Below are 13,056 nucleotides of genomic sequence, written 5' to 3'. Positions count from 1 at the left end.
AGCAGTCGTTGGCCAGAGTTCAAATTTCTGATTCGAAGGAATCTGCACTCTGCCTGCCAGGATCGACTATTAATGGCTTCGTCCGTAGAGGAGCTGTGTCTTTGCTCACTACGGAAGAGTATTGAGGCTTCGAAGGGGGTATTTTGCTGGTCACCTCCTGGTCATCCTTCTGCTCACCAAGAACAGATACTGTTGTCAGCCCCTTACATTTACAAGGTCGTTTAATTCTCACATAGCCCTTTCAGATAGATGCGACTATTACCCCCATTTTCCAGAGGAGGAAATCGAGAGGCGGAGGACATAAGTGAATTGTCCCAGATCACAGAGCTGGCCATGGAGCTGGGACTTGCACCCAGCCAGCCTGGCTCCAGAGTTCACTGACCTCCTCCTGTACAGCACGTGTGACCTGCAGTAATCACCACCCAAACAGGCAGGCACTGCGGATAGCCAAGTACACCTCTTCCGACTTCACCACGGAGGAAGGTTCGTTTTCATTCTGGTGTTCAGCTCAGGACAGTGTTTATCACCACAAGGACGCACAACCCAGAAAGCTCAGTCACGTGCCGTTGCCTTCTACGGTCATGGTTTTCTACTTTTTGGCCCCATTTTCCTGCACACTTGGCCTGCTGGGACGTGAATGATGCGTTACTACTTCTACAGAATGCAGGTGAGCAGGTAGCATGGCAAGGTGGGTGATTGGACAAGATTTCCCGACAGCTGGAAGCTTGGGGGAGACCCGCGGTGGCCCCTTGTTATTCTTCCTGGACGAGCCTCCTCTGGGGTCGAGCGTGAGTCCCTCATCGCTGGTGCCAGGCGGTGTCACAGTTTTCAGCACCCAAGCGCCAGGGCAGCTTCTCTCTGTCCAGCTCGCCCCGCCCCGCCCCGCCCCGCCCCTCCCCTCCCCTCTCCTTTAGTGAGAGAAGCTCTCTGACTCTTGGGATTTTGCAGTGAGAAGAGTGATCATTACAATTTTCATTCTGAATATTGTGGCCCTGCTGGACTGCGGTGCAACAGGCTCTTTCATGAAGATTGGCAGAGATGCTGACGGCTAGGGCATCGGGACCGAGGGGAGCGAGCAGGACTCATGGGATACAGCTCATAGAGGGAGCCATAGAAATGTGAGGCTGCTCTTCACATGGCTGCACTCTCTCCTGAGTCCTCCGTGGAACCTGTGGAGAGGGCGTTAGGCGCTGGCGCTCTCCGGGGTGTGAGCTCAGTCAGCAAGAGAACATCTGCCTTCCCACCCCCATCTCTGCAGCTGGTTCCTCTTGCAGTTTTGATTTTTAGAATGAACGCAGCAACCTGCCCCATTCTGCTGATGCTGCAAAAAGGAGCTGGAAAAGAATGTGCACAGCTTCTCCAGTCTTAGCATTTGTTACCTTGTAGTTTGGGAAACTTTGCTGCCCCAGTACAAGAGTGTGCTGAGGATTCTATTATCCTGCTAGATTCTCCCAGGAGATCAAGTTGAAAACGAGCTAGGTGCTCTCTCTGCCTGTCTGTCTGTTTCTCTTTCTCTCGTCTGTCTCGTCTGCCTGTTTCTCTGTTCCCCTTTTCCTCTCTTCCTCTCCCTCCCTTCCTCCCTGGCTATTGCTGCAAAGAATATTCTTGAATTTGTTTCTCCATATCTTCTGCCTTTCCTTGGAATACATTCCTAAGAGTCTAGTCATTGTGAAAAGCAAACGGCCTTTAGATGTTTTCCAAATCTAACAGATGGGGGTCCTTTCAGACAGAGCTTCATTTTACACTTTTATCAAGAAGCCCGGGGCTCCCTGCTCGCCACGCTGCAGTCGCCCTCAGGAGGTTCATGGAGAGCAGAGGACTTGGGGCTACATCAAGGGCTGTCTTTTTTCCAATGTCCGGAAGGTATACTTTGGGGGGGGGGGCAGTTGAAGTACGAAAGTGACATCAGCACTTCATGTATGGGATGGGTCGATCAAGTAGAGTGTGCACCAGACCCCCAGACTGGCGCTGGGTGGGGACAAAGGACTCCAGTTATTACAGGGTGGGTTGGGCAGGCAGCTGCCCAGCTGTGGGGACAGATGCTTCGGCTCTCAAAGCCCAGGTATCACCTGTCTGAGGCTGCACAGCCCTCCTCACCCCTTCAGTTCCTGAAGGGAAAGGCCCCAGGAGACTTTGAGGTGAAGAATGCTCTTCCATTTTCAACTCACCCACCGTTAGGGTTCTGCCCCCTCTACCCCTCCAGCCGCCCAACTGTGAAGTTCCTGGGGTCCCTGGGCAGTGACTTGCTGAAGCCTCTCTCTCCAGGACCTCTGTAGAGAGGCACCCTACTCGAATGCATGCTTCTCCAGGAATATTTGCTCTGGTAACAGCTGAGAAGAAAAGCCCATCTCTAACAGTTTGATTGCAGGTGGGTGGCCCCGGGGCAAGTGATTTTGGGAAGGTGGGGCTGGCTGGCACCCTGTGTCCTGACTTTTCTTCTGAGCCTTTGCAAAACCACTTTTGAGAAAATTAATCGGGGCGGGTACTCTGGGAGGCATTTTCTTCTAAGTGAAAATCTGTAGAATTCCTGCAGTTGCGGGAGCTGTGGTTTTCTGTCAAGACCCTGTGGGGACCGAGGCTGCCCTTCTGTGTCCTGGCAGTGTGGGGCCTGTTTCTTATCCAGACTCTTCTTATCCAGAAGAGTCAGGTGCCTGGCAAGTGAACTGGCCAACTCCAATTTGTATGTCACTCGTATCGACCTAAAATGAAATACAAATAAAACGTCTCATTTCTGGCATGAAAGAGACCTAGGAAGGGAAGGCTTAGGGCCGGCTTCTTCACAATCCAACTGGAAGTAGGGTAGCCGGATCCTGGCATCCATATCCCCTGCTGGGTGAGGGTCACAGGATCTCAGCGCCCAGGTGAGGCAACGATGTTGAAAGAGGCTTCAGAAGAACTGGGCCAGAACAGTGGAATCAAACGGAAAAGACTGTAAATTCAGCCAGCTTGGGGAATGACCAGAAAGCGTCTGTTGCCCCAGCAAGGATTGAAAACAAAGATTCCCAGCAACAGGGCCACAGCAAAGCTGTCTCAGCACACCTGTCCCGGACAATCAGCTGATGAGAGCTTGTGATTGTGCCATCCAAGGAGACGTAGCTATTTGGTCTTCAGCTGGTTCTGGGCACAGAGGGTCTAAGACCCTCGGAATCTTTAGAGTGTTAGAGTGCCTTTGTGTGCTCAGGACAGGCCTGGGAGCTGGGGACCCTTAGGCAGCCTCAGGGTAGGTCTGGGGTTCAGAAAGACCAAGGCGGGACTAGAGGGCTGGAGCTGTCAGTCTCCAACCCAATCTCCCACCTGGAGGGAGAGGGCTGGAGCCGAGTCAATCCCCAATAGCCAAAGATGTCTTCAACCATGTCTATAGTGACCCCTCTAGAAAACCCTAAATGGTGGGGGTTGGAGAGCTTGCAGGTTGGGGAAAACCTTGACGTTCTGGGAGGGCAGTATTCCCACTCCCCAGGGACAGAAGCACTTGCACTTGCAACCCGCCCCCGCCCACCAGGCCTGGAGCAATGCACCTCTTCATCTGGCTGTCGACAAGTCCTTCATAGTGAACTGGTGACAGTAGGTAAAGATGTTGCCCTGGGTGCCATGAGCCCGTCTGGCAAGTTATTGACCTTAAGTAGGAGGACATGGCAAGCCTGATTTTCAGGTGGTCGGTCAGAAGCAAGGGAGACCCGAAACTTACCATTGGTGAAGCGGGGGCCGTCTCATGGGTCTGAGACCTTGACCTGTGCGGTCTGCCCTAATTTCAGACCTCAATTCAGTTGTAGAATACACAGTTGGTGTCCAGAGAGGGTGAGAGAAACCGCACACTTGGTGTTAGAGGTGGAACAGGTCATAGGGCCTTCCGTGTCACAGAGGGCGGCCTCATTTGTTTCGCCTGCTGTAGTTTATTAATGTGTGAGTACTTTATTCTTTGAAAGGCTTAGAATTAAGAATAGAGAGAATAAAAGAAATCAGCTTCATGGAATCCACACTTCTTGGTTTTTAGAAACAATTTGTTTCTAGTTTGCATTTTAAGTAATTGTAATATTTAATATCACAAATGTACTATTGTAATAACTATTTTAAATATTACATATTACAATTACAATATTAATATTTAAGAGAATCTAGGTGTTTGAGCTTCCTGGATCTATGGTTTGGTGTCTGGCATTAATCTGAGGAAATTCAGCTATTACTGTTACAAATATTTCTTCTGTTCCTCTTTCTTCCCCCTTGTATTACCGTTATGCATATTTTCTGCCTCTGTGGAAGTCCCATAGTGCTTGGATACTCTGTTCTTTTTTGCTTTTCAGTTCTGGAGGTTGGAGTTGGGTATTTCCCTTTCCTCCAGGTCAGAAGGCTCTGATAAAATCCCACCAGGTGAGTCTCTCGTTAACTAGCTTCTCTGGAAGGTAGACCTAGTGAAGAGTGCACCCACATATTGAAAAATGATTCCTATTCTCTTTTCCCTGTAGTAAGTATGAGGGTATTTTTCTCTGATATTTACACTTCGAGAACCTGGTTGAGCTTCTGATGATACAACTCACAAAAGCATGAGACCCATATGCACAGGCCTCCTGGAGGTTTTAACTCTCAGACGTGGCCACACCTCACTGCAGCAATTTGTCAATTCCAGTTCAGGCTTTCCAATCCCAGTGTGGGTTCCTTGGAGCATTGTGCTCCAGTGTATGGTGATTCATCTGCTTTACCTGTCCAGCCAATCTACGGACAGTGGCTTGCCTGTGACCTCACGTCTCTTGCAGGTTTAAGAACTGCTGATTTTTCAGTTTGCTCAGATTTTTACCTGTGAGGAAGGAGTGACAATTCTCAAGATTATCATGTACGGAACCTGAAATTCCCCAACTCCATTATAGTGAAAAGTGTTTGCCCTTCCTCTGGCTCAAGAATTAAAACGTTTTCATTCTCTGACACGTTGTACTTTGATTCCCTAAATATTTATAGATTTAAAAACTCAGTTTTCTGCTGTATCAGACATCTAGACTGGCACTTTCCAACAGAATTGAGAGTCCTGTTATAGAATTTGAAACCTACCTTGTAGCCTCATATAAATATATAAACTAGTATATTTTAACTCAAAATGCTCATAACTATACTTTCGATAAGAAATACAAATAGGCCGGATGCGGTGGCTCAAGTCTGTAATCCCAGCACTTTGGGAGGCCGAGGCGGGTGGATCACGAGATCAGGAGATCGAGACCATCCTGGCTAACACGGTGAAACCCCGTCTCTACTAAAAATACAAAAAGTTAGCCAGGCGTTGTGGCGGGTGCCTGTAGTCCCAGCTACTTGGGAAGCTGAGGCAGGAGAATGACATGAACGCGGGAGGCGGAGCTTGCAGTGAGCCAAGATCACGCCACTGCACTCCAGCCTGGGTGACAGAGCAAGACTCCGTCTCAAAAAAAAAAAAATATATATATATATATATACATATATACACAAATACAGTATTTTCTACTTTTTATAGTAACTGGCATGTCTTTCACACAGCAAATCCACTTCAGACCGGGCGCACTTCATGTGCTCAGCCGCCGCATGTGGTGAGTGACAGAGACCACCTTGCATGTGTGTGCGCTATTTTACTGCCTTTTTCTTGACCACAGATTCTACCTCCTGTTTCTCTGTGTATGCAGTGATGATTTGCTGAATATTACACATTGTGGGTAACTTGTTGAGCACACTCAGGATCCCTAACCTTCCTCTGAAGCTTTGCAGCTCCTGTTTTAGCAGCTAGCACAGGCACTGCTGGGTCATCGTGACATGGGCAGGCTTGGTTGGATTCGCTGTTGGTGTGAATCTGTGGAGAGCTCCAATCCTGCACCCACTCCAATCTCCCCCCCTCCTGGACCTGGTAGGATGGCCATGCTCCGCCCACACCTGAGCTCTCGGTGCCTCGATCTGCAGGTGTACTCCAGAGGACAAGTGTACTGTGGGTGCGTCTCATTCATTCTCCTGCCCTTGCCCTCAGGTTCTGGCTGGCACAGCTGTGGTCACAGACTAAAAACAGCCACCTCATTCGTTTTGTGCAGCTTTACAGTTGTTTATGGCAGATGTGTGACTTCGGACCCTGTTCCCTCATCATGGCTAGAACAAGTTTTGGCAAATTATTCCTATATCTTTACATTTGAAAACTAAAGGAAAGTTTCACCCATAGAATATTAGTGTTGCCACAATCCTAATGAGTGTTTCTCCAGAAACTATGATCGAGGTCAGCAGCCAGTCATTTCATAGAAGATAAACTTCAAGAACATTCTCTGAAGGGCAATGAAACTGAGTAAGATCTAACCACTGTTACCAGCAACCAAGAAAACTAGGTAAGAAAATGCAGCTAAGATTTGGACCCAGTAACTACGGTAATAAACATGCAAACTATGGCTAAGCACACAATAGGCTGGGAGTAAAAAACTTTTATGATATTGACATTTATGATTTTACAAAACTGCCCCATGTGATATCAAGAGGACTCCTGATGAAAATGTACAAAGGATGCTTTATGGTTTATATAAAAATGTTAGTCAAATCCAAACATTTCACAAAAATAACATTTCAAATATTCTTTTATATTTTGCAGACAATTAAGTTATTCATCATGCATGACCCAGTAACATTTCTCAGCGGTTGGCTTCAATACGAGAAATAAGCAAATAACCGCAATGCTTCTTTCATTTCAAAGTCATTTCTCTTATAAAAAGTGGTCAAGAAAAATGCCTGTTGCCTTACATACTGGTTAGTGCCAAAAATTTGGTTTAAAATATTTCAAGTGGGTTATCCTTTTACGTCCATGTTGTTAGTTACACAAAGAACACATACAAATGCAATTTTTTTTCCATAAGTTTTTGCAAAGTATACACTAAAGAAACAGGATTAAGCTTTTTATTTTTTGAGATAGGGTCTAGCTCTGTTGCCCAGGCTGGAGTGCAGTGGCACGATCATGGCTCCCTGCAGCCTCAACCTCCCCCAGCCCAGGTGATTCTCCCATCCCAGCCTCCCGAGCAGCTGGGACCACAGGCACACACCACCATGCCTGGCTGATTTCTGTATGTTTTGTAGGGATGGGCTTTGGAATGTTGCCCAGGCTAGTCTCAAATGCTGGGACACAAGCAATCTGCCTGCCTTGGCTTCCCAAACTGCTGAGGTTAGAGGCATGAGCCACCATGCCTGGCCTAATCATTTCTAAAGAGTCTGTATTTATTATCGTTATTTTTTTCTAATCGAGATGGGGGTCTTGCTCTGTTGCCCCGGCTGGAGTGCAGTGGTGCCATCTCAGCTGACAGCAACCTCTGCCTCCCGAGCTCAAGTGATTCTCCCACCTCAGCCTCCCAAGTAGCTGGGACTACAGGTGCACACCACCAGGCTCAGCTGATTTTTTGTACTTTTGGTGAAGACAAGATGTACAAAAGGCATTTCTGTACATTTTGCCATGTTTTCCAGGCTGGCCTTGAACCCTTGGGCTCAAGCCATACACCTGCCCTGGACTCCCAAATTACTGGAGCTATAGGCATGAGCTATCGTGCCCAGCCCTTAATTATGTGCTGTGGCTTAATATTAAAATAAGGAAATGGAGGAGCCCAAGGGAGCACATTGGCAGAAAGGGCTCCCTTGTCAACAACTTGCTAGCACGGCACTCACTCCCTTGCCTGGCTGGCACTGCGTTCTTTAGAAGAAGAACACGTTATGTGTCAATGAAAAACAAACAACATAGGAACACCCTGTCTCTACAAACACTTAAAACTTAGCTGGGTGTGGTGGTGGCGAGCACCTGTGGTCCCAGCTGCCTGAGGTTGAAGTGGAAGGACCGCATGAGCCCAGGTGGCCGCAGCTGCAGTGAGCCAAGAGCTGCCATCATGATGCTGAATTCCAACCTTGGTGACAGAGCAAGACCTTGTCTCAAAACAAAAAGCAACGATAAACCCAAAGTGATGCACTCCAGTACGTTCATTTGTAAAGGTATGTAAAGGTGAAACTCAGGAGCTGCTTGCAGTCATGTGGACATACACTTGACCTCAGCTCTGATCTGAAGCACGTCCTTCTGTCTCACTGCTTGCCAAGACTAAGCTAAACTTCAGAAGTAAAAATACTCCCCCAAATGTTGTATATGTAGCTTCAACGTGGGATGTAAGGTGATTCAGGTCCTTTGAAAGACAAGCTTGCAACAACGGCATGAATAATGTTGGAATCAAAATCACAGAAACTAAACACCAAATAGCGTAGGTTCAATCCGTGTCTCTAACAAGTATCTGGATAACTAAACTTTCTGCTTTACTTGGGTGTGAAGATCATGAAATGTAGTTTATAATTATTTGGGCAGAGAAAAGAGAGAATTTGAGTAGTTATGTAAAATTCAAGATTAAAGAAAAGCAGTATTATATAGCAGAAATATAAATTGGCTATTACCTTCAGTAATTTAGATCAGGGGTTGGCAGGTCCGTGCACCAAATCTGGTCCGTTGTTCTTGTAAATAAAGTTTTCTGGGTACACAGCCATACGCATTTGCTATCACCCATGGCTGAGGGCACAGTTGAGTGGTTGTGAGAGACCTTATGGCCTGCAGGAACTAAAATACTAGCTGGCACCTTGCAGGCAAAGTTTATGATCTGATTCGGGTAGCTGCCTAAACTGTCCAATTCACTTGTTCTAAAACAATCCAACGATATAGCACACTTATCTGAAGATATGAGAACACGCATGCACCAGCCTAATCAGAAGAAAAGTCCAATTCCACCCAGAGGGTTACGAACTCTTCCCTTTTCCCTACAAGGAATTAAATGAATAAAACTGTGTGAGATTTTACTGGTATGTATCGTATGTATGAATCTTGATGAAAACTTAAAAATGTGTATTTATACAGATACATAAAGTTACTTTTCATACACTGTTTTCGGACTTCTGGTTCACAAAATCTGCATTTCTGCACCATGACTTTGAAGGCAGAAACCCGACTACTGGGCTAGTGGTCAATTCTGAGGCACCCAGCATGTTCAGGAGGCAGCGTCGGGGAGCGTGTCCCTTACCTGGAGGGGTGTAGGCGTCCATGGAGGTCTGCACGACCAGGGACCTGCATTTGGAAGGCATAGGCACCGGCCATCTTCTGCTCTTTGTGTCTGGCCAGAGCCGCCTGGACAGCTTCCGTGTGGACGTCTGAAACGGAGAGAGCTCACTCAGTGCTCAGCTGAGGTCCCAGAGGCCAAGCTGCACCCTCCTCTCTGTCCCCGCAGCACGGTTCATCCACCTTCTGAAACTCACCAACAGATGGGTGGGTGAGGAAAAAAAATCAGTGTTTACAGTTCCAGTAAAGACATTAAAATTTATTCACAGACTTTTTTCATTTTAGTACTTTAGAATCCATATCTGCAAGCAAACACTGGGTGTAAACTGCACTGAGATTTTTCTTTTTAGGGTGAATGAAGCTTGATCTTTGGAGATTCTTTGTAGGTCACACGTTTGAGCCTCCAAATCCTTTCACTGTACCGCTGAGAGGCGTGTGCACGCCTCGCACCCCAACTCACACAGCCACGGTCGCAGCTCAGCTCAACACCAGCCATGGGCCAGGACTGTGTTGGCTATGGATATGGTTTGGCTGTGTCCCCACCCAAATCTCAACTTGAATTCTACATCCCAGAATCCCTATGTGTTGTGGGAGGGACTTAGGGACAGGTAACTGAATCATTGGGGCCCGTCTTTCCTGTGCTCTTCTCGTGATAGTGAATAAGTCTTATGAGATCTGATGGCTTATCGGGGTTTCCGCTTTTGCTTCTACCTCATTTTCTCTTGCTGCTGACATGTAAGAAGTGCCTTTCGCCTCCCACCATGATTCTGAGGCCTCCCCAGCCATGCGGAACTGCAAGGCCAACTAAATCTTTTTCTTCCCAGTTTCGGGTATGTCTTTATCAGCAGCATGGAAATGGATTAAAACAACCATTAACACATTTTGTGGCTATTAACCCATTACATTAATTCCACACATTCACTGAATGCCTTCTCTGTTAGTCCCTATGGGCTGGGGTCGCAGCAGTGATAAGGCAGACAGTCTCATGGCATCTCACGCAGGCCACTTCTTAAGGGATGAGACAAGTGATAGATGGGCTAGAGCATTAAAGCAGAGACAGATGCAGCAGCAACTCCTAACTGTGAAGCCAGGGAAGAACCCTCTTAACACAGAATCAGAACAACAGGAATGAAGCATACCGGCTGTCAAGACGAGAATCTTCGAGACACAGGCAAAAATCCGCTCAAAGGCCCTAAACTGTCAGTGAGAACGGTGTTAGCAGAATAAAACCACCACCACCAAAAATGGACAGCGTGAGTGAAGACGGGTTGGGGCAGTTTTCTCTGAAGCTGCGAGAATGATCCCACTGAAAGGGAATCGGACGTGGCTTTCTGGCTTAAACCCCCCAAGCTGCCACCTGAGACAGGACCCAGACCCTCAGCATCACGCCCACAAGCAGCTCATCACACTGCTTGGTCTTGGTCAGCCTTTGTGCACACTTCTCTCCCTAACTAGATAAAGAGCCTGGTCATCTGGCCACTATTTCTAATTCCCAGGTCAAAAACCACTATGTGACTGACTTGGCTCATGGCCGAAAACTGAAGGGATCAATGAGGTGACAGTCCACTCACTTCCACAAATCGCTTTTTGTTTTGCATATTCTCCGTTTTAAACTTTTTGGATGTAATTTCAAAGACACAGAAAATCTGCAAGACCAGCGTAGTGAATTCCCACATAACTTACCAGGCTCAACTTAGGCCCAACTGCTCCTATCTTACATCACTGCTTTCCCCCCTCCCCCATGAATTTTCTAAGTCAAATGAAAATAAATTTCAGATACTATGTCCTTCCATACCTAAATGTTTCAATGTATTTCCTAAACACAAGGATATGCTCTCACATTCATTTTCCTCAAGATCGGGAAATTTAACTGTCATATACGAAGTTCACTTTCAAATGCTGTCAACTGTCTCCATAATTTTCTTACTTTGTCTTCCTCTTTTACGATCCAATCCAGGATCATGATTTGTCATGTGATTTTTACCAGTCCAGCATCCAAGTTTCTCAGGTTTTGTGTTTCTTGAAATTGGAAATGTGAAAGAATACAGGTCAGTTATTTTACAGTTTGTCCTTTATTTTGGTATCTTCCGGACTAGACTCAAGGGTATGCATTTTAGCAGGGACACCGCAGAAGTCTGTCCTGTGTGACAATGTTAACATCGGCAACTCAGTGAAGGTGGTGCTTAAGTGCCTCCAAAGCAAAGATGCTACTTCTCGCGTTGAAACTAAGATTTGGGAGGAGACACCCTGACACTATGTGCATATTCTGTTGTCCATGAATTCTTCATTACTAGTTTTAGCAGCCACTGATTTCCTGTCATTCCTTCTAAATCATTATATCTTCCATATTCACTGAAAAATAATTTTATCTTTCAGCATTCTTTTACATATGTCCATATGTACTCACGGAGTCTGGCTTGGTGGGTTATGATTCATAGTTACAATGGTTTGTTCTGTTGCTCAACTGATCCCAGACTTGACACCAGATTCCCCAGCCCTTAGGCCAGGGCTCCTTCTAGTGAAGAACGGTGTTTGGAAGCTAAGAGTGGGCACCGGGTGCTGCTGGACATTGCCGGCAAGTAGAACACACACACGCATGTACACGCATGTGCACCCACACCCATCCACAGGCACTTCTATCCCTGTCTACATCTGTCGGGAGCCACCAGCTTATACTTGTACCTCCTGCTGCAACCGAATCCCACGTGATCCATTCCAGGCTTTGGCCTTTTCTTATTTCTACCTCTCTGGCATCTGTAGCACTCAATATATTCACTGATTTATTAAGCTTATTTGCTTAAGCCTGGAGATAAAGAAATGCTTTCAGAATTGCTATCTAATACGACTGTGAAAAATCTATCGACTTCAGTGCTCATTTGTAATTATTTTTTCATTGTTTTTTTGGAAGGTAGGGAGTACAAAGTATACACAGTGAAATGTTCAGATCTTGAGTACACTTGGCACATTTCGATAAATGGAAATCTATTACCCTAATCAAATCTTTTGCATCAAAGTTCCCACAAGTCCCCTCCCAGTCAATCCCAGCCCTCAAGAGACAGCCACTGTTCATTCTCGAGGAGTGTTCTTGGCGCTCTTCCGTCACCCGAGACTCGCATAGATTCTCCATCGTCACATGGACTCCACGGCGTGGTGTTCACTCTCTGCTCAATTCAAGGCTCCTGGAACTCATCCCCGTTGTCTGTTTTGGTTTCAGTATTTTGTACGTTTTTCCTGCTGGGAACTAGGACAATGTATGAACATATCAGAATTTGCTCATGTTTCTCCAGATGAGAGAGATTTATGTTGTTTCCAGTTCTTGGCTATGACAATTTACTCTGGAGATAATGTGCATTCTTTTACAAGGACACACATTTTCAGCTCTCCTTGGTGAATGTCTACAGCATACCTGCTGAGCCATATGGTAAGTGTACACATTTTAAAGAAACTGCCACAGTTTGCTGAAGTGGCTGTGCCATTTTAAGTCTCCCTCAATCTGAGATCCAGTCTGTCATATCTTCACCAGCACCTGCTACTGTCCTCCCTTCTCCACTCTTGTGAAGGGGAACCTCGTGGGTTTAAGTTGTACTTACCCAATGACTCCCTGGTGAGCACCTCTCATGGGCCACTGGGCATCTGTATACATCTGTTGCGAAGAGTCCATCTTCCATGCTTGCAAAATTCACACCATTTCTGGTTGTTTGTACATTTCCTAAAATGTTCTAAATAAGGCCCTGTGTCTTCTGTACATCAAGCATCTCCCTGCTTCCAAGTCTTTATGCCTCTTAGTTCTCCTGACTCACTTCACAGACGAGGGCCCCAGTGCACACCATGCGAACCTGAAGCACGGAGAATGGCCATGCTCCCGACACCCGACTGTGGGCAGAGCTCCCCGGCTGCCACCACCGAGGAGGGGGGTCAGCTCTTGTTTCTCAGGAGTGGCCTTTATCAAACGGAGAAAGTTCCCTTCTGTTCCTGATGTGATAGGAAATTCGTATAAGGACTATTAA

The 13,056-nt window shown here is 46.6% G+C and overlaps 1 long non-coding RNA gene across 1 annotated transcript; it reads right to left on the bottom strand.

The window, feature by feature from the left end:
• Positions 1 to 2,218: 2,218 nt before the first annotated feature.
• Positions 2,219 to 8,595, bottom strand: LOC139361156 (uncharacterized). Its single transcript, XR_011618697.1, has 3 exons — positions 8,398 to 8,595; positions 3,686 to 4,789; positions 2,219 to 2,699 (listed from the first exon to the last, which is right to left on the bottom strand). It is a non-coding gene; the product is annotated as an uncharacterized lncRNA (long non-coding RNA).
• Positions 8,596 to 13,056: the final 4,461 nt, after the last annotated feature.

Source organism: Macaca nemestrina (assembly GCF_043159975.1).
Source record: "Macaca nemestrina isolate mMacNem1 chromosome 11 unlocalized genomic scaffold, mMacNem.hap1 SUPER_11_unloc_3, whole genome shotgun sequence".
In the NCBI taxonomy this organism is placed as follows: domain Eukaryota; kingdom Metazoa; phylum Chordata; class Mammalia; order Primates; family Cercopithecidae; genus Macaca; species Macaca nemestrina.
The sequence above is the reverse complement of the archived record's forward strand: the minus strand, read 5'-3'. Positions and strand labels throughout refer to the sequence as shown.